This window comes from Callithrix jacchus, chromosome 11 (assembly GCF_049354715.1).
Source record: "Callithrix jacchus isolate 240 chromosome 11, calJac240_pri, whole genome shotgun sequence".
Taxonomy (NCBI): domain Eukaryota; kingdom Metazoa; phylum Chordata; class Mammalia; order Primates; family Cebidae; genus Callithrix; species Callithrix jacchus.
In genome coordinates, this window is record NC_133512.1 from 1178549 (window position 1) to 1205534 (window position 26986).

The 26986-nt window shown below is 39.4% G+C and overlaps 1 protein-coding gene across 21 annotated transcripts in view; it reads right to left on the reverse strand.

The window, feature by feature from the left end:
• The window catches only part of PDE1C (phosphodiesterase 1C), a 689353-nt gene that overhangs the window by 290019 nt on the left and 372348 nt on the right, over nucleotides 1-26986 (reverse strand). The window contains exons 1-2 of one of the 21 annotated variants that reach the window (XM_078342154.1): nucleotides 16750-26986; nucleotides 1-16697 (exon numbers count right to left, since the gene is read on the reverse strand). The exon at nucleotides 1-16697 is cut by the window's left edge and continues 15865 nt beyond it; the exon at nucleotides 16750-26986 is cut by the window's right edge and continues 6452 nt beyond it. The exons of 19 other annotated variants lie outside the window; for them this stretch is intronic. The gene's annotated coding sequence lies outside the window, so the exon portion shown is untranslated. One more of the 21 variants, XM_035253119.3, reaches the window with a different exon arrangement.

The window sequence follows — 26986 nt, forward strand, 5'->3', positions numbered from 1 at the left end:
CCCATCCATATGTCACATAAAAATCCTGTAAGGCACTGATTTCCAGCCTGGGCTGCAAGAACATCTGGGGAACCTGAACCATTATTGCAAGTCAGTTTGTGAATTCACATGCACACCTGCGCTGTTAGTGAACTGAAGAAAAAAGACGTGACTATATAACATGACATACACTTTGCTACATTTCAGCATCCTATAGATGCTACCATGTTTTATCAAATGCAAGCATATTGAAAGGTATTGATTAAGTTACACAACTTTTTTACATTATGTATAAATCAAAAGACATTAAAGGTCCAAACTAAGGGTTCAAAATTTTTTGATATCGTAAGACCAAAAATGCCTGTAGATTCCTCCAAGTTAGATAATGATGAATCGACTCGTAACCAAGGTACAGAATAATGCAAGGTTATAGGGAAAAATATGGCAAATTCTGCCCAAAATAAAAAAACAGTGACTAGATTTATCCTCCCATAAGAAACAATCTAAAAACATACAAATACATAAAACAATGGCTTTCAAGACACTGGACATCATGCTGCAAGGAACAGGCAATGAAAGTTTGCATCAGAGACATGGGAAACAAAGGCAGGGAGCCCTGTAGCTGCCACAGCTTACTGCCTTGGGAAGTTTTCCAGGGCTCAGTCCAGCAAGAGTAACCCGGGTGGAACCCAGTGAACCCCCTGAGTCAGGAGATGGAGTTGAGATTCCAGGAAGATCAAGGTAGCTAGAAGTCACAGGACAGCATACCTGAGGGGGGAAGAAAAGAGCTACATAAAAAGAGCTAAATAAAGAGATCTGCAAAGAATCCTATTTGTGTATCCAGCTAAGTAAGGATGGATAGATGCAACCACGAAAGACACAGCTTTTTGTACTACAACATCTGAGTGAGTAGTTACAAGGAAGACCCTGTGGTCCTCAAGCCAAAACTTTACTACCTTGTTCTTTTCAGAGAAAAAGTGCCAACCTGATCAACATCATACTTATTGGTAAAAGACTGAATGCTTTCCTTATAAGATCAGCAGTGAGAAAAGGATGTCCCCTCTTACTATCAATATTCAACATTATTATCAAGGTTGCATCCAGTACATTAAGGCAATGAAAAGAAAGAAAAGGTATGCAGATTGGAAAAGAAGAATTAAAACTGTCTTTATTTATAGACAACCTGACATTTTATGTAGAAAACCTCATGGAATATGCCAAAAAGCTATTAAAACTAATTAATCAGTTTAGTAAGCTTTTAGGATATGAGATCATTATATAAAATTCAATTATACTTCTGGATACTATAAATGAGCAATCAGAAGTTGAAATTTAAAAATAACATCTATACTAATATCAAAAATCCAAAAGACTAATAAATCTAACAAGAGATTGTCAAGACCCGTATACTGAAAACTGGAAAACATTGCTGAGAGAAACTAAGACTACCTAAAATAATGTTGAGATACACCTGTTTACAGGTCAGAAGACATGATAATGTGAAAATGCTGCCTTCTCAGATGTATCTATAGATTCAGTACAATCCAATTGTAACAACTGACAAACTGATTCTAAAATTCACATGGAAATGCCAAAGTCCTAAAATAGACAAAGTAATTTTTAAAAAGCACAAAGATCGGGACTGAAATCACCTGATATGAAGTCTTATTATGAAGAAGGTGAAGAAGGCAGATTGGTATTGGCAACAAGATAGACAAGTAGGCAATGGAGCAGAATAGAGGGCCTTGAAACAGATGCACATGCATAGAAAACTAATTTTTAACAGAGTTAAATAGCAATTCAATGGAGAAAGATAATCCTTTTAAAAAATGAGAAGAAACTACTGGACTTCTATATGTAAATTTCCATATTGAGTTTCAAACCATACTTCCCACCACATAAAAAATCAACTCAAAATGGATCACAGACCTAAATGTAAATCCTAAAACTATAAAAGTTCCAAAAGAAAATGGAGGAGAAAGTCTTTGTGACAGTGTATTAGTTTTCAAAGTCTGCCATAGTGGAGTACCATAACGTAGGTGGCCATTAAAACAGAAATGCATTGTCTTACAGTTATGGAGGCTCGAAGTCCAAAATCAAGGTGTCGGTAAGGTTGCTTCCTTCTGAGGGCAGTGAAGGAAGGACGTGCTCCAGGCCTCCCCCCTTGGCTTGGAAATGGCTCTCTCCTCCCCGTATCTTCACACCAGTCTTTCCTCTGTACTTGTCTGTGCCTGAATTCCCCCTTTTTACAAGAATGATGGTCATATTGGATCAGAGCCCACCCTGATGACTTCATTTTAATTTGGTTACCTCTGTAAAGACCCATCTTGAATTAAGGTTACATTCTGAGGTACAAGGGGTTAGGGTACCAACATCTTTTTCAGGTGGACACAATTAACCCACAACAGACACCAAAAGCACAATCCATAGAAAAAACAAACTAATAAGCTTAACTTTATTAAAATTAAGAACATACATTCTTCAAAAGACAGGGTTAAGAAAATAAATAAAACAAGCCACAGACTACAAGATAATATTTTCAAATCACAAATCTGATAAAGGACTTGTATCTGAAATATATAAAAACTCAAAATTCAGTTTAATAAATGAACAAATTTTTAAATGAGCAAGACATTTAAACATATATTTGACTAAAGAAGACACAAAGGTAACAAGCACATGGAAATATGCTCAACATCATTAGATGTTAAGGAAATACAATTATTAAGTCACAATGAGAAACTACTATTTATCTATTAGAATGGCTAAAATTAAAAAGGCTGATTGTGCCAAGTGTCTCAAGGATATTGGAGCAACTAGAATACTCCTATCCTGCTGATGGGAATGTAAAATGGTACAACTTTGGAAAAAAGTTTGCCAGTGTCTTGAAACATTAAACATGCAGCTACTATACAATGTAGCCATTCCACTTTTAGGTATCTACTCTAGAGACGTGAAAGCCTATTTCCATACAAAGTCTCATATATGAATGTTCTTAGCAACTATATTCATAATAGCCCCACGGTGAAAACAACCCAAATGCCAGCCAGCAGTGAATAAATTAGAATATTGTGGTATGCAAGCCATATAATGAACTAGTATTCCACAATTAAGGAATGAACCATTGAAATATACAACATGGCTGACTCTCAAAGTTGTCAACTAAGTGAAAGAAGTAAGCTACAAAATAATACACCGTTTGAATCTGTAAATTTCACATAGCTATAAAGAAACACCAGAAGCTAGGCCATTTCTAAAGAGGTTTAACTGGCTCATGGTTCTGCAGGGTATACCGGAAGCATGACACCAACACTAGCTTGGCCTCTAGTGAGGAAGTTTACAAACATCGTGGAAGGTAAAGGAGAAGGCCAATGTATCACACGGTGGAGTGGGAGCCAGAGTAGGGGGAGCCAGACTTTTAAACAACCCAACCACATGTGAACTCACTGAGCGAGAACTTACTCATCACCAAGTGAATGAAACTAGGCCATTCATGAGGGATCCACCCTCATGACCCAACCGCCTCCCATCAGGCCCCACCTCCAACACTGGGGATTACATTTCAGCACGAGATTTGACAAACACCCAAACCCATATCGGAACCCATATATGTAAAATTCTAGAAAATGTAAAATACTCAACAGTACTTTGAGTATTTTGAAAGCATCTGAAAGTATCTGAAAAATACTTTGAGTATTTTGAAAGCATCAAGTATCTGAAAGCAGATAATTGATTGTCTGGGTATAGGCATATCAGGGAGAGGGAGGCATCAAAAAGGGTCACAAGGAAAACTTCGGAAGTGATGGATATGATCTTTATCGCGAATGTGGTGATGGTTTTGTATGCATATGTCAAAACATATTATATACTTTGGATATGTGCTATTAATTGTATGTGAAATCAATAAAACTGATTTTAACATATGCATTCCACAGTCAGATAACCCACTGTTTCAAGTCCTGGCTCCACCTCTTTCTAGCTCTGTTATCTTAAGCAAGTTATCTTTGAGTCTCATATTTTCCAGCTGTAAAATGATCATTCATCACATACATTTCACTGAATTATTGTGGATATAAACTGATAACTAATTCAATGCCTGAAAATAAGAGATAATCAACTGTAGCCATTAATCGTAACAATAAATTCCCTTGTTCTTAGTTGCTAATGTCCTGTAAAAGCTAATTTGAAAGTCAAGATGTACAATTCATATTTTTAGAATCTGAAAAGCTGAGTCTTCCTGACTTTCTTATTCAGTGTTTCAGAGTGTTAAGGTACCTGAGTTTTGATAAGGTAAAGAGTGCACGGGAAGACACTCAAAAGTGAGTTTTCTGATCATCTAAAATCAAATTTTCAAATATGAGTTGTGATCTCCTCTGCTATAAACACAAAGGGTTTAGACAATTATAAAGTCCCAGCAAAATAACACTCCTTATGCACATATGTGGGCCTTCCTCAACTGCAGTTGGTAAAAACGCATTTCCAGTTTCAAAAAATACACACACTTCTCAAAAGAATTTCAACTTAAAGCTCTTTACATCTGTGATGTTTATCTTAGACTCTCACTGAAGCAGACAAAGAAACCCCTGATGAGTTATTTCTGTCCCATAGACCATGTGGGTGGCCCGGTGGGGTTATGCAGAGAGACTGGTCTGGGTAGCACCTTCACAATGTGTAGGTGAAAGTACAGACCTAGTGAAAAGGACAAGGGATGCAATAATCGGAAAACAGGCAAGACACACAAAGTATTTTCCTGAGACTCTGGAAAATGAAACAGGGAAACTTACATGCCAAAGGTATTAAATGTCAATTAACAAAATAGTCTGAAACCATTCAAAAGCTATAATATAAAAAAAAAATGCTGGTACAATGTGACTCAAAAGAACACCCTATAACAGCAGTAGTTTCTGAAAAAGTAACATTGTTTTAATGCCCAGAAATCTAGTTTGTATAGAAGTACACACCCTCAAGAACTTGTATTTACTGTGTCTTGAAGAAATACACTAGTCTTTTTAAAAAAAATTTTTACTGTAAGTTCTGAGATACATGGTGCAGAAGGTACAGGTTACATAGGTATATGTGCGCCATGGTGGTTTGCTGCACTTATCAACCCATCATCTAGGTTTTCAGCCTTGCAAGCATTAGGGATTTGCCCTAATGTTCTCCCTCCCCTTGCTCTCCACCCCACCCTGAAAGGCCCTGGTGTGTGATGTTCCCCTCCCTGTGCCAATGTGCTCTCATTGTTCAACTCCCACTTATGAGAGAGAACATGTGGTGTTTGGTTTTCTTTTCCTGTGTTAGTTTGCTGAGAATGATGGCTTCCAGCTTCATCTGTGTCTTTTTAACCCTAATTGGATAAGGTGTGATTTTTCTAACCAATGATGCTATAAAAGTCCATATGATCTCATATGCATTAAGTCCTTTGTGTTATAAGGTATCATGTGATATGGTTAGATTTTGTGTCCCCACCCATATCTCATCTTAAATTGTAATCCCCATCATCTTCATGTGTCAAGGTAGAGACCAGGTGGAGGTAATTGAATCCTGGGGCCAGTTTCCCCCATGCTGTTCTCATGATAATGATAGGGAGTTTTCACAAGATCTGATGGCTTTATAAGGGGCTTTTTCCAGTTTGTTTGGCATTTCTCCTTCCTGCCTTGCTCTCCTTCCTGCCTTACTTCTCTGCCACCTTCCGCCATGATTGTAAGTTTCCTGAAGCCTCCCCAGCCATGCTGAACTGTGAGTCAATTAAACCTCTTTCCTTTATAAATTACCCAGGCTCAGGCAGCTCTTTACAGCAGTATGAAAATGGACTAATACATCATGTCTTCATGCTAGGAACAAATTTAAATTAATAATAATAATAGTAATAAACCCACAGGTAGGAAAATACCGATGAAAACTGAACAACTGGGAAGAGATACTAATTCTCCTCCCCACGTGACCTCACTACTGGCATCGTTAAAGCCAAATGGTTAAGCTGATGCTTTGATTCCCTGTAAGTTAAGGGACTGCAAGTAATGTTTAAGATAAAAGTGTTTAAGATGAAAACGCACAGGAAAAATAAAAAGGACACTTTATGGCCGGGCGCGGTGGCTCAAGCCTGTAATCCCAGCACTTTGGGAGGCCGAGGTGGGTGGATCACGAGGTCAAGAGATCGAGACCATCCTGGTCAACATGGTGAAACCCCGTCTCTACTAAAAATACAAAAAATTAGCTGGGCACGATGGCACGTGCCTGCAATCCCAGCTACTCAGGAGGCTGAGGCAGGAGAATTGCCTGAACCCAGGAGGCAGAGGTTGTGGTGAGCCAGGATCATGCCATTGCACTCTAGCCTGGGTAACAAGAGCGAAACTCCATCTCAAAAAAAAAAAAAAAAAAAAAGGACACTGATTTCTCATATTTCTCCTCCCCAACTCACATCTAGCTCATGGAAGACGGGAGCTGGAAATGATTTTTTGAACTTTTATTTTCAAACACAAAGATGCCATAAAGAAAAAGATGTATATTTTTTGCTGATAAATTCTGCCACTTGGAAATTTAAATATTCTATACATCAAAATGTTCCCAAAAATGTTAAAGAAAAATGAGGGAAAACACCGAAAAAAAGAGACATGGTTAGTATTTTAAAGAGCTTTTTCATGGAAATATGGGTAAAAATGTGAATAGGTAATTCACAGGAGAAAAATTATAATATTCATTGATACACATTCAATCTCACTGAGAATCAAAGAGGTTCACACTAAAGAGACACAATATTGAAGTAGGAGGCAGAACTACATTCCGGAGGCAAGGCTCAGACACTGAATCAAACTGAGGACTAGCTAAAATAGGATTGGGGTAGAAATGTCTTTCCATAAGACACCCACCCGTATGCCCCATCATTTACTATTGATCTGACAACACCCAGAAGTTACTGCCCTTTCACTAGGAATTTTTGAAGACTACCCCTTAATTTGCATGTAAAGTTGGGAATAACTCTGACTGCAGAACAGTCCCCAGCTGCTGCTCTCAGCACACTGCCTATGGGGTAGCCCTGCTCTGCAGAAGTCATGGGGTTACAACGCTGCCTCTTTAATAAAGCGGTTCTCTTTATTAGAGAAAGAAAGAATTCAAAGGCTCATTCTTAAATTTTTCCTTAGCAAAGCCAAGAAACTTCCCAGGCTAAGCCCCAGTTTGGGGCTTGCCTACCCTGAATCAGTATCAGAGTAACCTATCAGACATGAAATTTTAATCGTAAGTAAGTGGAAACTTCCTAGAGAACAATTTGTCGACATGCATTAAAAGCTTTAAATGTTTTTTCCATACTCTTTACGTTTCTTCTAGGGGAATTTTTTTCTAATCTTAAAGAAAACAGTGGAAAGAATATAAAAAGAAGTGTGTCCAAAGACACCTGCAAAGAACATTGTTTATAAATGAAAAACTCAAAAGCACCCTGACTGCCCAATAACAGTGGATTGGTTTGATAAGTGATGATGCGGACATGAGGTAGAATATTATGTAGTCATTCAGAATAATGTTTTAGATATAGATTTATCAGCAAGGAGTTAATAATGATACATCAATAAAGTGAGTAAAATCATTTCAAGAATGTATATGTAGTCTAATCCCATTATTATAACATTTTTGTATAGAACAAAGATTGGAAAAGCTATACATGAAGATTTTGACAGTACTTCTCTGGAAAACAGAATTTTGGCTGTTTTAAAATTTTCCACCTCCTATAAACAAGACAGTCAGCCACAGCATGATGTCTGAAAACAGAGACTCTATAGTCAGGTTGCCTGAGTTCAAAGCCTGCATCCAATACCTACTACCTGTATGACCTTTTCCTAGTTAATCTTTCATGCCTTTTCTTCCTTATGCAGAAAATGAGGATCATAGCAGTACTTATTTCATAGTTACTGGGAATGCTAAATGGAGATCTTCTAGAATGTTGCCTAGCACCTAATTGAGACTCAATAAAGCTAATCATTATTTGCTAACATATTTTACTTATATGACAAATAATTATGAGAATAATTATGACAAAAATGCCTTGAGATTGACAAGAGTGCCAAGATAATACAATAAGAAAATAACAGTCTTTTCAACAAATGGTAATGGCATTCCAATTAAGTGAATATCTGTACACAAAAGAATGAAGCTGGACCACAACCTTACATCATATGCAAAAAAAACCCAAAATGGATCACAGATCTAAATGTAAGAGTTAAAATTACAAAACTCTGAGAAGAAAGCATAAGAATAAATCTACATGACCTTGAATTAGGCACTGGTTTCTTAGATATGATAACAAAAGCACAAGCCATGAAAGAAAAACGTGACACACAGGTCTACACCCAAATTAAAATGTTTTGTGCTTTAAATGGCATCATCGAGAGAGTAAAAATAAAGCATACAGAATCGGAGATAACATTCGCAATTCCTGTATTTAATAAGAAACCTGTATCTAGAATTCATAAAGAACTCTTAAAATTTAATTATTAAAAAGAAAGATAACCCAAATAAAGAATGAGCAAAGGATCTGAATAGACATTTCTTCAGGGAAAATATATAAATGGTGAATAAGCATATGAAAAGATGCTCAACATCATTACCCCTGAAGAAAATGTAAATCAAAACAGCAATGCGGCTGGGCGTGGTAGCTCACACCTGTAATCCCAGCACTTTGGGAGGCTGAAGTTGTTAGATTGCTTGAGTCCAGGAGTTTGAAATCAGCCTAGACAACATGGTGAAACCCTGTCTCTACAAAAAAATATAAAAAATTAACTTGACATGGTGGTGCGTGCCTGTGGTCCCAGCTACTTGGGAGGCTAAGGTAGGAGGATTCCTTGAGTCCAGAAATTGGAGGTTGCAGTGAGTCAGTATTCCACCACTGCATTCCAGATTCCAGCCTGGGTGACAAAGTGAGAACCTTCAAAAAAAAAAGAAAAGAAAGAGAAGGAAGGGAAGGAGGGAGAGAAGAAGAGAGACAGGGAAGGAGGGAGGAAGGGAGGGAGGGAGGGAGGGAGGGAGGGAGGGAGAGAGGAAAGAAGGAAGGAAGGAAGGAAGGAAGGAAGGAAGGAAGGAAGGAAGGAAGGAAGGAAGGAAGGAAGGAAGGGGAGAGAAAGAGAGACAAAACTTCACGTCATGTAGGAGGGCAATATTTCAAAAAACAGTTAATAACAAGTATTGGTGACGATGCTGAGAAGTTGGAATCCTCATACACTACTGATGGGAATGTAAAATGTATGTATGGTGCAGCTGCTTTGGAAAATAATATGTCAGCACCTCAAAATGTTAAACAGAGTTACCACTTAACCCAGTAATTTCACACCTAAGTATACACTCAAGAGAAATGGAAACTTAAAACATACATCTGCCCCAAAACTTACATAAGAATGTTCATAACATTATTCACAAGAACTGAAATGTGGAAACAACCACAATGTCCATCAATAGATAAATGGGCAAAGTCTAGCAAACTCATAGACTGAAATGTTGTTTGTCAGTAAAAAGGAGTAAAGAACTGATACATGGTATGACGTGGATGACTAGAAATTCTGCTAAGGGAAAGAAGCCAAGCACAAAAAATCAGAAATTGTTTTGCCCTATTTATATGAAATTTCCAGAATAGGTGAATCTACAGAGACAGACAGTAGATGGGGTGGTTGTGCAGAGTTGGGGAAGAGTAGGAGGAGGAAAATAGGGAGTGAGCACTAATAGGTACAGGATTTCTCTTTTGGTGATAAAAATGTTTTAAACTTTGAGAATGGTTACACAATGCTGAATATATGAAACACTGAACTGTACACTTTAAATGGGTGACTTCTATAGTATTGAATTATATCTCATTAAGATGCTTTAAAAATGTTTTTCCAACCCCTTGACAACTCTGAGCTTTATTTCCTAAGAATGCCCTTTGAAGAGCCAGCAGTTTAGAGTGGAAGCAAAACAGCAGCTTGAAAAGATTCTTACTGTACTATGGAGGCTCCAGTCAAGTTTCTAGATTCACACCCCACCCCATCCCATGACTGATACATTAACTCCTTATTCAGTATCCATGATATACCAGACATACTGCTAGGTAATGGGACACAAAGGTAATCAAACCCTAATCAAGTGTTTCATTGAGTAGGGGGGCACCACAAGTCACATTATGTTGTTAAAAAAAAAAAAGCAAAGATGGCAAGGTACAAGGCCAAGCTGGTGAGAGAAACATCATGGAAGCCGCAATGTGTACGTTGAAAACTGAAACATGAATTAGAGTTAGTGAGCAATTGTGCTGAAGAGAGAAGAAATCAATTGCAGAAGGAACGTGCAAGGGACTGGAGGTGCATGTATTGTTTGAGAAGTTAAAACATATACAATAGGGTTGGCACACACGCTCTTCACTGTGGTGAGGAAGGGCACGTGAGGTTCCTCATAAAGGCCAGGCATACCATGTTAGTGAGCTCCGACTTTAGTTTGAAAACAGCGCAGAACTAGGAAATTGAAAAATTACCCGATAACATTCGTGTTTTACAAAGATTATTCTGGCTTCAGTACAGCTACACATGACTTGAAGGAAATACAAGTGGAAGCAAATATCTAAATTTAGAGGCCACCAGGAAAGAAGTGATACTTTGAACCGTGCTACCAATGGTGCAGGTAGAGAGAGGCAGCCAGATTCAAGAAATAGGTACATATTGAACAGACTCAATTTTGTGATTGACTGCGCATGGGATAGGGAGTCAGAGGAGGGAAGGGTGACTCCCGGATCTCTGGCTTTGGCAACTGGATGAATGATGCTGTCCTTCACTGAAACAGGAAACATGCAAAAGCAGCAACCCCAAAATAAAAGGTTTTAAATGTATTCTATTTGGATTGACTCAATGGAAGTGTTTATGAAACTTCTAAGGGAAAATGTCAGGTTGTAGATATAAGTCTGAAGGTCAGGAAAAAGCGGAGGCTGGAGGATGTAGCTTTGAGAATCAAGGGTGTGCAGAGATGAGATGAAGCTCTGAGGGTAGCTGAGGTGTCAGAGAAGAGAATAAAGGGGAACAGGGCAGACCCCACGGAACACTGGACGTCCAGGCCATGGAGGCCCCACGCTGGGATCCCTCAGGCTGTCAAGCAGTCTCTCTTCTACCTTCAGTGTCAGCTTGGTCAGCCCCAGGATCGACGCTGAAGAAACTGGTTTTTCATTTTTGGCCTCAGGACACCCTAACCCTTTTGTGCACCTTTGATAAGCATTTGTTCCAATAATATTGAGGAAAGGCTATATGCCAAGGACTTTCCTGGGCACTGGGATATAAAGAATTCAACAATTCTATGTCCTAAAGGACCATGTGGCAAGTGGCTCTACTGAGGTCTACACTGGCAGCTCTAGGCTGGAGAGGAGAGCATACGCCAACACAGGAACTACAGGCAGGCTCCTGTAGACAGTACTTCTGGGAGAGGAGTTTTCAAAGATGAGGAGTAATTAAATGCATGGAAGAAAAACAGGGCCGAGAACATTTGGGGGATGCAAGTATTTCAGAATGGCTGTAGCTCAGAGTACAAATGAAGAAATTCTTTTCTCTCAAGAGAGTAGGGAATCCTTGAAGGACCGTGCTTTGTTAAGGTTGGTGTTTTTTAAAAGCAAGCAGTAAAAAGAAAATTCTAATCCATAAGCCAGATCCCATGTCCCCTTTACCATGCTACCTCTCAAAAGTGCTAGAAAACTGTTCGTTTATAATCATTTTGTAACAGGCCAATATACTAGAAGCAAATGCTAACTAACTAGAGAGGCAGCTGTCCCAGCCAAAGTGACCAACAACTCCCAGGAAGTTTATCTACTGACACACTTACAATTTCTGAATTTCTTAATTAAACCTAAAAATTAATCAAAAATAGACATTCAGAAATTCTTCATATTTTTCCTTTTTGTGAGCAAAAAAAATAAAAGGTAAATTAATTTCATAAATTCTAAATTTTTTTTTTGTAAAATAATAAGCACATAAAGGCCACTTAAACCAAATTTCATACACCAGAGACACAGAAATTTGGAGATACTTTAAAATCGAGACAGATAACACAAGTACTTGTTTTTAAGGAGTAAAACCATTTAGTGTAAAGTTGCAGTTACATATTTCTAAAAAGTACAACACTAGAGCCTAAAATCCTGGTGATTTGTACAATGAGATAAACTGTATTCAAACAAGGCCTAACAGAGCTCAGTGTCAGAAAAATTTTATACAAATCTAAATATCACCCTGGGGAGCAAATCAACATCTTCTTAAAAACATGCAGATCTTATAGTATTTGTTTTCATCGTGATTGCCAGGAACATAAAATTCAAAGCCATGTTTTGCATTGCAGAAATGCCTGGACCCTCAGTCTGGTAATACTCTTGTGACCTGTGACATAGGTGGGGCAGCCATATTTCTCTGCTGCCAGATGCTTTGCTACAGAAACAAACAAGACACAGGAGAGAAATGCCACAAAGCTAGCACGTGAGGTAGCTACATAAGTGACTTAGAAAGAGCTTCCCAGGCCATTCCTCTGTCTGTCTTCTAATCTGAGTGTAATCCAGCCCTACTGAGGCCATCCGTAGGACTGATTTGCCACTTCTGATAACGGTTCTATTCCCAGTGATGGCCCCTGAAGGCTGCCCAGCTCCTATGATCTCTGAGCCCTCTGCCTCGATATTCCCACATCCATAGTGGCAGATGATTTGATGTTTCCCCAAGATTTTGTTGTGTGGAAAGATTAGTGCCTAAAATCCAGGGCACTAAACTTCTGACAGCTTTGTAAAGTTTTATCTACAAATTCCCACTTCATCGACCCCTCTCTAAGCAAATTACACTCAGTGTATGTTCCCAGCTTTGAGTATGTTCTTTCCACAGTAACTTTTGAGAAGAGAAAAAGGTGGAGAGGAGTTAGAGGATGGCATTCTTGTTTATCATTTATCAAACTCCTCAGTCATAGAACAATTTATAAAATTAGATACCACACAAGAACTAAAAATAAACCAAATACCTATTCTCTAGTTCTGCCTGCCTTTTAAAATATTTTTAAAAATTATTCAGAGCTGTATTCCATGGCTGAAGCCTTTTGTGTACCAATAAAAATTATTTCAACACATGACTTAATTCCAGTCACATCTCACTCTCCCATTTTCAGGTTATATCATCAGCTGACACCTAGTTGATGCCTATGCACAAAACTTGGAACACAGTAATTTTCCTTGGGTTCACAGAATCCTAGATATGAAACTGAAGTGGGTTCTATTGCCATGAAAAAACACTACATTTACATGCTTTCTCAAGAAAAAAAATAGTTGCCTTTCATTTAAAATTTCTCTATACTTTCTCTAAAATTCCTCTAAAAAGGCAACATCCAATACCTTTTCTCTTTGGATGCTCTTAGTATCTCGATCTAACAATCAGGATTTTGTTTTTAATTCCTCATGATTAACTTATGTGTATAATCAAGTTGCCTTAGGAACCTATAATGTATCTTAATTCTTTCTACTCAAAGCTCCTATCACAGTGTCTGGCACATAGTAGGTGATCAGCATATACTTAATGAGAGAAAAAAGTAAACAGAGGGAGAAAAGGAAGAGAGAGTGAGAGGAAGGAAGAATGAAGGGAGGGAAGGAGAGAACAAATAAACACTAAAAGGAATCAAACATGAATCCACTATCAGGAAATTAACAAGAGTAGCAAAGATGCGAAATGGACATAAACAACCACAACATAAAGTAGGAAGCGGTAAAGGGCCACAGGCACAACACTGGAGAAAATCAGAAGAAAGGTGTGAAATTTACAGCTAGAAGAAATCAGAAGCAAGTCAACAGAGGAGGGAATATTTGAAGTAGGCTTTGAAGAACAGGTAGATTTCAGACCAGTGATCAGAGGGGACAAGGGGACCAAGGAGAAGTCATGAGTGTGGGAAATCATAGCGTGATGGGAATGCAGTGGTTTAAGGGGAGCACAGAAGACAGGATGGGGCCCCTTTAGCATCTAGGCTCATAAGCAGAACTATTAATAACTATTGAGAAGATCTGTTGAATTAATGAATAAATGAACAAAAATGGATAAATAAACAGATTTACTTAGGCCTGGTACTTTAAAGATAAAGGAGAATATGAATGTTGTTTCTATAATTATCCCTATTGCAAATTATACCTCTATCTCTGTAAAGGAGCTCCTGGGAAAGCCTTCTGCCACCAAATTAGATCTACTTGAATAAAAAAATTAACAAGAGTTTTAATTATTTCACAGTGTTTGCATGTCACTTTATTTTAATCTCAGGGAAATGGAAAATAAATATAAAATAGTTTGTTACTTTCCTATTACCAACACAATAATCCATCCAGTGTAATTTTGCTTTCTTTGCCTTCTATTTCCATTTTTTTTTTTAACATTTAAAAGCAAACCAAAAGAGTCTTTGCTCCCGCTCTTCCTCTTTCCTACTTGTTCCCCACGATTTAACCACATACACAAGACCGGCCAACCAATTTGTCAATGAAGTACTCTCCTTCTGGCTTTTATGGCTGAGTTATTGCCTTTAAAGAACTAAGAAATAGGACATACTGCTGCACAACTGGTCCTGGCAGAAATGTTAACTCTAGAATAAGATGGATAAAACAAAATCAGTATAAAAGCCAGTGGGATTAGTGAAGGCTTTAACATACAGCTTGCAATGGTTGAAATCTCTTGTGACCCATGATGTTGGTTAAAGATTATACTTGCTGAAAACAACCTCAGCCACTGTTATTAACTCCCAATTGAGTTTTCTCTCTATAGCTGTCAAACTCCCTCCACAACCTGATGACTTTTTCTTCATACTTAAGTGCAAATGAATTTTAAGACATACATCAGGAGAACTTAATCTCTTTTTAACACAGGAACTGGTACATATTCATAGCAGCCTTATTAACAGCCTCAAACTGGAAACTCCCCAAACATCCTTCAGGGCATAAATGGTAAGACAAACTTTGGCACAGCCATACCATGGACAACTAGCAAAAAAAAAGGACGAGAATACTAACACCACAATTCATGCTGAGAAAAAAAATCCAGTCTTTAAAGAATACATGCCATATGATTCCATTTTTTAAAAATCTGTGAAATTACAAAATTATAGAAATGAAGAACAGCGTAGCAGCTGTCAAGGACTAGGGATGGAGCAGAGGGGCAATAAAATAGAAGTCTTATGGTGATGGGACAGTAGAGAGGCTGTCGGTTATGGAGGCGATTACGCAGGGTTACACGTGACAAAACTGTCACAAACAAAATAATATGTGCACAACTGGGAAATCTGAAAAAGCTCTATGGATTATACCAATTCTAATTCCTTGGTTTTGAGATTGTACCATAGTCAAGTGAGATGTGAACCCTGGGAGAGCTGGAAGGTGAAGATGCAGCACTTCCTGTACATTTCTTTGTGAGCCTCTATGCATCTATCAGTATTTCAGAAAGTTTAAAATATATATAGTCATTTTTTTTTAGACAGTCTCACTCCATTGCCAGGTGCTAGGCTGGAGTGCAGTGGCGCGATCTCAGCTGCTCACTGCAACCTCCACCTACCAGGTTCAAGCAATTCTCCTGCCTCAGCCTCCCGAGTAGCTGAGACTACAGGCGTGTACCACTGTGCCCAGCTAATGTTTGTATTTTTAATAGAGACAGAATTTCATCACGTTGGCCAGGATGGTCTCCATCTCTTGACCTCGTGAACTGCCCGCCATAGCCTCCCAAAGTGCTGGGATTACAGGTGTGAGCCACCGCACTCGGCCTGTAGTCAATTCATATCAGGATGTGTCATGAGGGTTCTCCCTCCTGAGTTGAAGAGTATCTAACATAGAGCTGAGTGAGAATAAGATCCAAAATAAACACTTTTCAAAGAAAAGAAGAGAGAAAAGGGAAGAAGGTGTACAACCATCCCTAGCAACTCTTGATGAAAACCTGACTGAGGGACAATTTGTAAGTTGTCTGAAGTTTACAACACACCTTTATACAATAAGGACACGAAAATCAACATCATAAGGCAGTTGTGAAAATTAAAGGTATACAAAGATATGTAGATTTCTTAATACACATATGTGTGTGTGTGAGTGTGAGTGTGTGTGTGTGTATGAGAGAGCACATTTAGTAAGAGTCTGGGACTCAAGAAGTATTAATTGTCTTCCAATAAGCAAAAGAGAGAGAGAGAAAGAAAGAGGGGGGAGAGGGAGAGAGAGGGAGAGGAGGAGAGGGGGAGAGGGGAAGAGTGGGAGAGAAAGACAGGGAGAGAGGGAGAGAAAGAAAGAGAAAGAGAGAAAGAAAAAGGAAGGAAGGAAGGAAGGAAGGAAGGAGGGAAGGAAGGAAGGGAGGGAGGGAGGGAGGGAGGGAGGGAGGGAGGGAGGGAGGGAGGGAGGAAGGAAGGAAGGAAGGAAGGAAGGAAGGAAGGAAGGAAGGAAGGAAAATCATCATTATATTCTTAATTTCTCACTCTCCTCTTACTCTTTCTGATTGCATAATCTTCTTGGTGAGATTATTTCCACCTCCTTCAACAACCAACCAGGGACTTAAACACAAAATCAGAGCTCTTTTCATCTAGGCACATCTGCGTAGGTAGGCCTAAGTTTAATCACTGAACCACTGATACACAGTTCTGTGAGCTCTCAGAAGCTCAGAATCCCACATACAGTTTGGCCACAGAGCTGAAATGTAGCATTTTATTAGGAACCTTGTTTTGAACATTTAACACCCAAGCTCTCTCTCTCCTGCCTCCTTTCCAAGGCAACCGCAGATTCCTCTTCCCTCAGGGAATATAACCCACTACCTTTCCAAGGCAACCGCAGATTCCTCTTCCCTCAGGGAATATAACCCACTACCTTTCCAAGGCAACCGCAGACTCCTCTTCCCTCAGGGAATATAACCCACTACCTTTCCTCCTTTTGGGGAACTGTAATGGCCTGGACACCTGGCAAAACAACACTGGAAAAGAAGTCTTCAAGTACCAGCCCAATGAGGGAATCCATTCACAGGGCTTAAAATGAAACAGTCAAGCTTGCCAATGACCAGCAAAGCAGGAAATGGTCCCAGAATCACTGACAGAAGAGGCAAATTTCCCAGAATGCAATCAATCCATGCTGACCCCCAGGATCAAAGCAGACGGAGCAGGAACTGGATCATAAGCTGTGAATCATCCTCATGTAGAGTTACCCTCTTTTCAGAAGATGCTTCCCCATCTCAAACAGGGCTTTTATGGCTGAGTAAAATTTAAATTGGGTATACAATTTAATTTGTTTGCCAGACACCACAAAGGCAGTACAAGAGAGAGGTCAGACACAAGTAACAGCTTGAAACCCAAGGTCAGGTTCCAGGTGGGTGCAGGCAGGAACTGGGGTGGGAGATGAGGGTAGGAGGATTAGCAGAAACCAATGGGGCATGCAGACTATAATTAGGAGCATGTATGTATTCAGGGCTTAAAGACATTGCAAACAGCTGCAGGCCACTGCTTAGGAACATGAGGAGCTGATCCTAGCATGGCTGGCTGAGGTTCCAAGACTGGACAGACAACCTGAGGAGGCTGGCAGGAGTGGGCAGTGCCAGAAAAAGGGACAGCAACAGCTCTGAGTAAGCAAGTCCTACCAGCATCAGAAATGGGATGAAGAGGTAGGTTTGCCATGGTCAGGATTTTGCCACAGCAGGGAGAGGATGTTAAGGTCAGTTATCGGCTGGCTCAAACTGGCTTGCCCATGTAATTACTTACTCAGCATCCATGTTATGAACGGAGTTCTCTATCTGTACATACAGCCAGAGGTCATACAGTGAAGATACTGGCCCCGCTCCACTTATTTGTTCACAGGGGAGCATCTTCTCTCTTTGATCAGAAGGAGAAGGAGCAGAGTACCTACCTAGCTGTGCCTTTTCAGGCCAACCACGTGCTGGCAGCTTCTGTTTCCTTATAAGACCTTCCCGGGAATCTGTTCTGCTAATGAGGCCGCTCTGCTTAACAGCTGGTTACACAAGCTGCTATCAGAAAACAAAAGCTGCCTGTTGAGGTAACCAATATTTCCCCACCTCACACACAAGCGTGTGCATGCACACACTCTCCCCAGCACAATTCAAAAACCGTCTTCAGAATGTATCAACCACCAAATGGAACAAAGATTGCCTCCGAGATCATTAGAGTTTGGATTGAACTGAATTGTTTCTAGCTTAGACTCAGCATTCCCACTTTGGTTCCCAGCCCCACAGCCTGCAGTACAGGCACAGAGAGCAAAGCTGGCTGCGGCTTGTAGTTTTAGATGAAATGCTGGAATCCATCCTCTGTATGCCATCTTCTCTTATCCCTCAGTAGCAACCACAGGAGACTCACTCTCCATCTCAGAACATCAAGAACATACCTTGGTCCTCTAAGAAAAACATTCTGCTGGGACAAGAGAATTCCAACTGAACCACTGATCTGGTCATATTAACACGATCTTCACCACTGCACACCTATTCGAATGGCCAAAGTACAAAACCCTGGCAACATCAAATGCCGTGGAGGATGCGGAGCAATGGGAACTCTCCCGCATTTCTGGTGGGAATGCAAAATGGTATAGCCACTTTGGAAGACAGTCTGGCGGATGCTTCAAAACTAAACATACTCTTAACATCAGATTCGGCGATTATATTCCTTGGAATTTACCTAAATAAAATGAAAACTCAGGTCCACAAAAAAATGGCAGCTTTATTCATAATTGCCAAAAGTTAGACGCAACCAAAATGTCCTTTTATATGTCCTTTTATGGTTAAATAAACTATGGTACATCCGGAAAGTGGAAAATAATCCAGCACTAGACATTTAAAATAAGTAACTATCGAGCTATGAAAAGACATAGAGAAAACATAAATGCATGATGCTTAGTGAAAGAAGCCAATTTGAAAAGGCTATATGCTGTATGACTCCAATTATATGACATTCTGGAAAATATAACACTATGGAGACAGTAGAAGCATTAGTAATTGCTAGGGTTTGGGAGGAGGAAATGATAAACAGGCAGAGCACAGGAAGTTTTCAGGGCAGTGAAACTACTTTGTATAATACAACGACAATAGATACATGTCATTATAAATTTTCAAAACCTGTAGAATGTACAAGAATGGGGAGGCTTACATGTGGGGATGGGGGGATATTATGAAAAAATATCTGCACCTTCCTCTCACTTTTGTGGTAAAGCTAAAATTTCTCTACAAAATAAAGCTTATTGATTAAAAAAAAATCTTCAGAGACTGACAAAAGTCAAATCAGAAATGTGTTGACATGCAAATACTGATGGTGCATTGTGTGGATTTGTGTTTGTTTGTGCTTATCTGTGTGTTTAAATAGATACCAAGTTATAGCATTCTAAAAGAATGCTAAATTTACCAACACGCGAAAATATAAGACTCCAAGTTCACCACAAATGCTTCAATTTTCTTTGCAAAGGCAAAAAGTAAAAATAAAAAATGGTCAAAAGACTAATGGGAAGAAATTTTATCATTAAAAAATCACCATTCTGATCCTCTATGAAGACGAGCCCCACTGTTATAAGCTGCATTACAAATTATTGCAAAAAAAAAAAAAACTTTAAAAACATTTGCTGTTAGGCTAATCTAGTATTATCATTTTCCTCAAATTCTTCACTTTATGTTTCTGAAGCAACAACAAAAAATCGGATGCAGCAAGCCTTACACTGAAATCATATTAAGTCTTCAAAAACCAATCAGAAAAAAGCATAGACATGCCTTCTTGGGATTCAGACTTAATCACCTTTAGGTACTAAAGGTGGGATTAGAACTTAAGTATGTCCGTGACAAAGAGGATGATGCAGAAGCAATCCTGGCTCACAGCCAGCCTTCCTCCTGACTGACAGCTACGGCAGTGCTGTCCAACAGCAAGACACCCTGAATTTCAGGCACAATTTAAAATTTTCTAAGTAGTCAAGTTTTATAAAATAAATTAATGGTACATTGTATTTAACTAGTAGATTCATTTATCATTTTAACATGTGGCCATGGTAGCCACATTCCGAGGACTCCATGGCCACAAGTGGCTAGTGATTACCATACTGAACAGCAGATCTAGACTTCTAGTTTAAATCTAAAAGAACCCAAGCTTCTCCCTCTCAGATATGTCTTTATTCATTCAAACACGCAAAGTCTCTTCATATGCTTCATTATTCCGAGTACCAGGGGTTCACCAGAGTCAGCAGCAATGGTGCTGGAATCACATCTTTAATCTGTGCAAACCATAAGAAAGATTAAGCTCTATACCAATATGAAAACAAGCTCAACTTCAGTTTCTTCTTATTATTATTACTAATTTATTTACAGTATATATCCTTCCCATTTCTTTATCTTAATTTTCAATTATACATTGACTATTTATAACTACATATTTTTATGGGATTCAAAGTGATGTTATAATTTATAAAAATAACGTGGAATAATTAAATCAAGCTACTTACCGTATCTATCACCTCAAATGCTTAACATTTTTTGTGGTAAGAACATTTGAAATTTGCCCTCTTAGCAATTTTGAAATGTACAATATTATTAACTATATTCACTATATTGTATAATACGTCTCAAAAAAATTCCTCCTGTGTAACTGAGATTTTGTAACCTCTATTTGTCATCTCCCCATTCCTTCCCCTCCCGCCAGCCTCTGTAGCCACCATTCTATGACTTTCATTATATTTGATTCTACATCTAAGTGAAAACAATGAACAATGTACAGAGACAATCTACAGACTTGGAGAAAACATTTTCAAGCCATACATCAGACAAGGTATTAATATTCCAAAATACATACAAACAATTCAATAGCAAAAAAACAAAAAATCTAATTTAAAAATGGGCAAGGGACCTAAATATTTCTCCAATGAATGACATATAAATGGCCAACAAATATATGAAAACAAAAATGTTCACATTATTAATCATTAGAGAAATGCAAATTAAAACCACAATGAGATACCACCTCACACCTATAAGGGGGATTGTTATCAAAAAGAAAAAAGATAAGTGTTGATGAGGATGGACGGGAAAAGAATCTTATACATTGTTGGTGGGAGTGTAAATTAGTACAGCCATTATGGAAAACTATACAGAGTTTCCTTAAAAAAACTAAAAATAGACCTATCATATGATCCAGCAAGCCTACTTCCTAGTATTTACCCAAAAGATTTGAAATCATCTTGTCAAAGAAATATCTGCACTCCGTGTTCAATGTAGCACTATCCACAACAGCCAAATTATGGAATCAACCTTTTCACACTGTTTGGAAAACCAAAAAATTTCTCAACTCAAGTTTATCTTTGCAATAAGATGAATCAAGAAATAGTATGTACAAAGCAATCTAGGGTCTACAACAAAAATGGACGTAAGTGTAGTGAGGCGTGAGAGGAAAGGAAAGAGGGCAGAGAGGAAAGAAGGGAGGGGCAAATATTACAGCAGGTCATAGAAATTACCTCAAGGAATCAAGAGTTTAAGAGCAGGATTTCTACCTTCAATGACTTTCACCCCAACAGGTAATGCAACCTAGGTTCAAAAAATTGTGTAAATGTTATAAAAGGAATTTCCAAGGCAATGAACATTGATTACACGCACCAATACATCTGAAAGAGCTAGAAAGCACAGAGGTTAGCCAATACATTTGTGCCTTTTAAAGACTGTCCCTTAGTAAACAATAATGAGGCTTCTTATTTTACGGCAACATTATTTATCACAGCAAAGAACTCAAAACAACCTAAGTGCCTATCATGAAGAGAACATCCCAATTAACAGTGACTTAGCCATACTATACATTTTTTAAAAAGAGGTACGTTTTTATGAGCTGGCATAGAAAAATATCCAAGCTATGGCTGAGTGAAAAAGCAAGTTGCTGAAAAATGCATGTTATATAACACACACACACACACGTGCACGCATGTGCGCCAAAGTGAGAATAGCTATACTCTCTCAGGAGGAACCTGGGATAAAGTGGCTGTGGTGACAGAGGAAAAGTCACAGAAGACTGGACACTTTGATCTTCTCAGTAGTATTTTGATTTTTTTTCTAAAGAAAATATATTCATATTTTACTCAGATAAAGAAAAAATGATTTTTAAACAATACACACCCTCAAATGTGTTTATCCCAAATCAAAATGTAATCTACTGAAACCCAGCAAACTCATGTTTATGCTCACCTAAGAATAGAGCTTCTCCCACCATGTCTATGAATATATTTGAACACGTGGATATACCCTTGAATACAGAGAAAGTGTTCTCTAGAATTGGTTATTTTTAAAAAATTTAGATCCCTGCAACTCTTCTCATGCAAAACTGAAGATATCAGTAGGCTTCTACTTACATGTTGATGGAGTTTCAGACATGTTACCCCGAAATAAGTCACCTGGGCATATTGAATATTTTAAGCTGAAGGAATAGAGAAACAGCATATACAGGAAGATCTTTCTGATCTTCCCCTGAAGCAGGTCATAAAACTTAGAAAGCAGTTTCTGGTCAACTTCATAATAAACCTAATTAGGAACTTACAATAAACCTGAGTAAAAATGTATAGAATAAATGCAAGCTCTGGTAGACACTATTACTCTTTGTGAATAAAGAACTCCTTCTTTCCCCAGGGAAAGATTGTGCTCCTACACCCCATTTTGGACTTGTCCAGGAGACTTGCCTTGATATCTACCACCAAGGAAAATATTTAAAGGTGACCAAGTGGTGTAAGTGTCTCTCCCTCTGTCCTCTGCAACAAGAGAGACACATCCTATAAAGCCTTTGATCTATTTTAAAACTCTGTAAATTGTGGATAACTGTTAAACATGAAATAATTCCTGTCCACTGACATGCAAATATTAAATTCTGTCTCCTGCAGATTCAGTGAGCGTCCCTCCCCCACTGGGGAAAATGTTTTGTCCTTCATTTGCACATTCCTAATCTGTGAATGTGGCTATTCTTTGGATTGTCATTTGAACTAGTCATAACATCCTACCAGTTCCCTCATTGATAATAAGTTTTAAAAAATCTCTAATACATGTTCATTTTATATCCAAAAGAGAGTATAATTTTACTTTTCTTTGACAATTATCTGAGTGCTTAAAATGTTAGATAACCGTATTATACACTGAATCCGCCCTACCGCCTATCTTTTACGAATGAGAAAACGGAGCCCCAGAAAGATTAAGTAACTTGCTTAAAGTCACTTAAGCAATGAACATTCGTGTACATGTGTCCTCATAGTAGAACGATTTATAGTCTTTTGGATATATACCCAGTAATGGGATTGCTGGGTCAAATGGAATTTCTATTTCTAAGGCCTTGCAGCACTGTTTACAATAGCAAAGACCTGGAATCAACCCAAATGCCCATTGATGATAGACTGGATTGGGAAAATGTGGCACATATACACCATGGAATATTATGCAGCAATCAGAAATGATGAGTTTGTGTCGTTTGTAGGGACATGGATGAATCTGGAGAACATCATCCTCAGCAAACTGACACAAGAACAGAAAATGAAACACCGCATATTCTCACTCATAGGCGGGTGATGAAAAATGAGAACACATGGACACAGAAAGGGGAGTACTAAACACTGGGGTCTATTGGGGGGGAAGGGGAGGGCCAGTGGGAGGGGGAGGTGGGGAGGGATGGCCTGGGGAGAAATGCCAAATGTGGGTGAAGGGGAGAAGGAAAGCAAAGCACACTGCCATGTGTGTACCTACGCAACTGTCTTGCATGCTCTGCTCATGTACCCCAAAACCTAAAATCCAATAAAAAATTTAAAAAAAAGTCACTTAAGCAAGAATTTAAACTCCAGGTCTAGATGACACTTCCACACTGCTTCAAGGGCAACCCCTCAGAGAAAGGAGAAATGAAGATGGAATCAGCGTACTGTGAAATCACAGAAGTGTTAAGGGCCAGTTCTTTTTCTGGTCTTATGAGGGAACGAAGGCACAGAGGTATAAAGATGTTGGCCAGGTTGCATAGCTGATTATGGGTAGGGACCAGAACCCAAGGTTCCTTACAACCAGCCTGGTGATCTTGCATTCAAGGAGGAAGCCAAATCAGACTAGGCCTTGATGGATCGATAGAATCAATAGACTGGTGAGATGCAGGAAACAGAGGCAGGACACATGTGAAAGTAAGATACAGAAAGTAGGAGAGGCCCCTCTACCACAAGGGTTCCAGGAAACTTACACAGGAAGGGGCATAGGGGTGGGAGGAGACAGAACAAGGAGCCTCTGTCCGGAAATTGTCAGAGGGTCCACAGGTTTGTATTGTTGGAGAAGTACTGCTTGGGGGAGTAATTCCTGGAGACTGTAAAATGAGTTCTCTGCTTTCCCAGTAGTCAGAAACTAGATGCTTGGCCACCTGACCGTGGGCACAACCCTTTGCCATCCGAGCTTGTACATCACCTGAGGTTGAAAATGATGGCATCCAAGATTCCCTCTAGGGCCAAAAACTACAGTAAAGTAAAAAACTACAGTATGTCTGCCTCCTCGTAAATTAAACATGGTGGCTTACTCTGTTAAAATTACGTGTGTTATAGAAACCCAGGATGCCACATGGGGCAGAAAAGTCCACGGCGGGAGGGCGAGGTCTTGGAGAGAAGAGGCCACCTCAAAGATTATTTTGGAGGAGGAAGTGGAGACCTCATGGCCTGAAGAGGAAAACAAAACTACTTGCCCTTGCCTCACTGTCAGGCTGTGTCCCAGATCAGCAGGGACTTCACAGCAAGGCCAGGCTTTCTATTCTGTTTAGAAAATGTGGCACTATCAAATATTCCTCACACCTGGAGAGTATCCCCATCTGTCTGCCACTTGGGCATGCCCTGCTCCTCACAACTCCGAGGAATCAAGTTCACAGTGAATCTGTTCACTGCTATGGGTGTGTGGAGACAGCTGCTGACAGAAACTCTGATTCCCAAAAGGCACATGTAAAGCTAAAAGAAAAGTGACAGAACTAGAGAGAAAAGATCAGCTCTACTGAGAAGGAATCATGATTCCTGCTTCTATTATTGTAGATAAAAACCTGCCATCCCATGGTCATGTGCCAGGTCTTAGGAAAATGAGGAATGTGCACACAGACAGTGCCCTCTCCACAACTATGTACCAACCTGTGGAGCCTCCCTCCCCAAAGAATGGCCAAGGACCAGGGCATCAGCAACCGTAGAAATGAGGAGTCTCCGGCCCCAGCCCAGCTCTTCTGGATTAGATTCTTCATTTTTAAAACATCCCAAGATGATCACATTAAATTTTGAGAAGTGCTGTTTGTGGAGTTCCTGAGAGATTAGCAGCAGCAATGCTCAGGCTCACAAGGAAGGACTAACAAGTGAGCAGAGAGATGGAGATGGGGAAAGACCAGCCCATGAACTGGGGATCACAAGCACTCTCTTACCAACACAATGATTCAGAAGGTGACTTCTCAAAACTCATCTTCAGCTGAGATCAGCTGACAGAGCAAGAGCTTCCCAGGATGAAAGGAGTGCTGAATCTCCGGGCAGGACGACGCAGAAGGGAAGGGGCAGACTCTCCCTTGATGGCATCCTAGCAGATTCAATTGTCAGTTCCCAAAGCTGTCCTAGAGGCGTGATGCTCTGTAATGCATTTGCTGCCTCTTTGTGACTCACCCACAGATGAATGGGCTTAAAGAAAAGGGAGAAGTGAGCCATGAAATATAGTAAATTACAGCTTAATCTTCCTCACCCTGGAATTCATTCAGTAGTTTTAATGAACGTACAGTCTGGAAGGCAGGTTGAAGAATATATATGGAATACATTTCATGCCACCCTGAGCATCAAAGAGGCCCAATTCCCTTTGTTATTAAGGGGATAAATGTCCTTCCTTCAGTCAGTACCTTGGTAAATGAAGGAAAAAAAAAAAAAACAAAACCCAGTTTTCCATTATTGCTGTTATCTACTGCAAAACTCCAAAGAATACAGATTTTCAAAGGCTTATTAGAGCCAGAAGTGGTTCCCAAAAGCACAGTCAGCTTCCTGACCTTGTACCTTCACCCTGAACACTGAGACAAGCAGAGGGCCCTGAACTGTCACCTTCAAACTCTACCAGGTTCTCTCCCTGTGGGCTACCTCCTTTCACTTCACCCATAGACCCAAGAGAGGGATTATAATGGCTTTCTTCTGATTCAGGTTAGAGGAAAACCCAAAGACCCCTGGAAGGATATTCAATTCTCTCTGCTAAACAAAATGGTCCCCTGATTTGTTAACATATTTATATGCATTAATATATGTCCAGGTTGGACCTGGACATTTAAATTCATCCCCAAAAGGATATAGCTTATGCTCTTCTACTCCACTCCCACTGACCATTATCAGTACTTTTCAAATTATGGACTGCTCTCTATCAGTGGATAATAAAATCAGCTTACTGGGTTATGGCCAACAGTTTTATGTTAATAAAATAGAATAGGAAAATTAGACTTAATCACTGGTAGTAAGATGAGTTTGTGTGTGTGTGGATGTGTGTTTGCACGTGTATGTGTGTATATGTGTGTGTGTGTATGTAGGTGTATGTGTGTGTGTGCACACACAGAAACATAATGTAAAATATATTTTTTTTACTGTGTGTCACAGTTGAACCAGCACAAGAGCTACTTGTGGCTACATAACACCCAGATATCAGCCCCTTTCTGGAAAGAGCAGAGAGGCAACAGGAGAAAAGAACTAGAAAAACAGGTTTCATCCACGAGCTTCTAAAAGCAAAAGAAGGAAATTAAACCCTCTTGTGGCCCAACAGATGGGCTGAAGCTTCAGGATACCCACCTCCCCTACTCACTTCCCCCACCCACCACCCACCCATTATGCCTTAATCAGAAGCCACATCCCATAAATCTCACAAGAATGAAGAAAAGCTGATTTATGCCAGCACAGATTTCTGCCTTAGACATAGATGCCAATCTGGTGGATGGATTCCCCTTAGCAGTGAAAAAAGAGGATGAGCAATTTGGAGATCCTATTCCTTGGCAGTTTTCACTGAGATCCTCATTATCTACAAAAATTATTATCCTTTTCTCCCCATGGTGT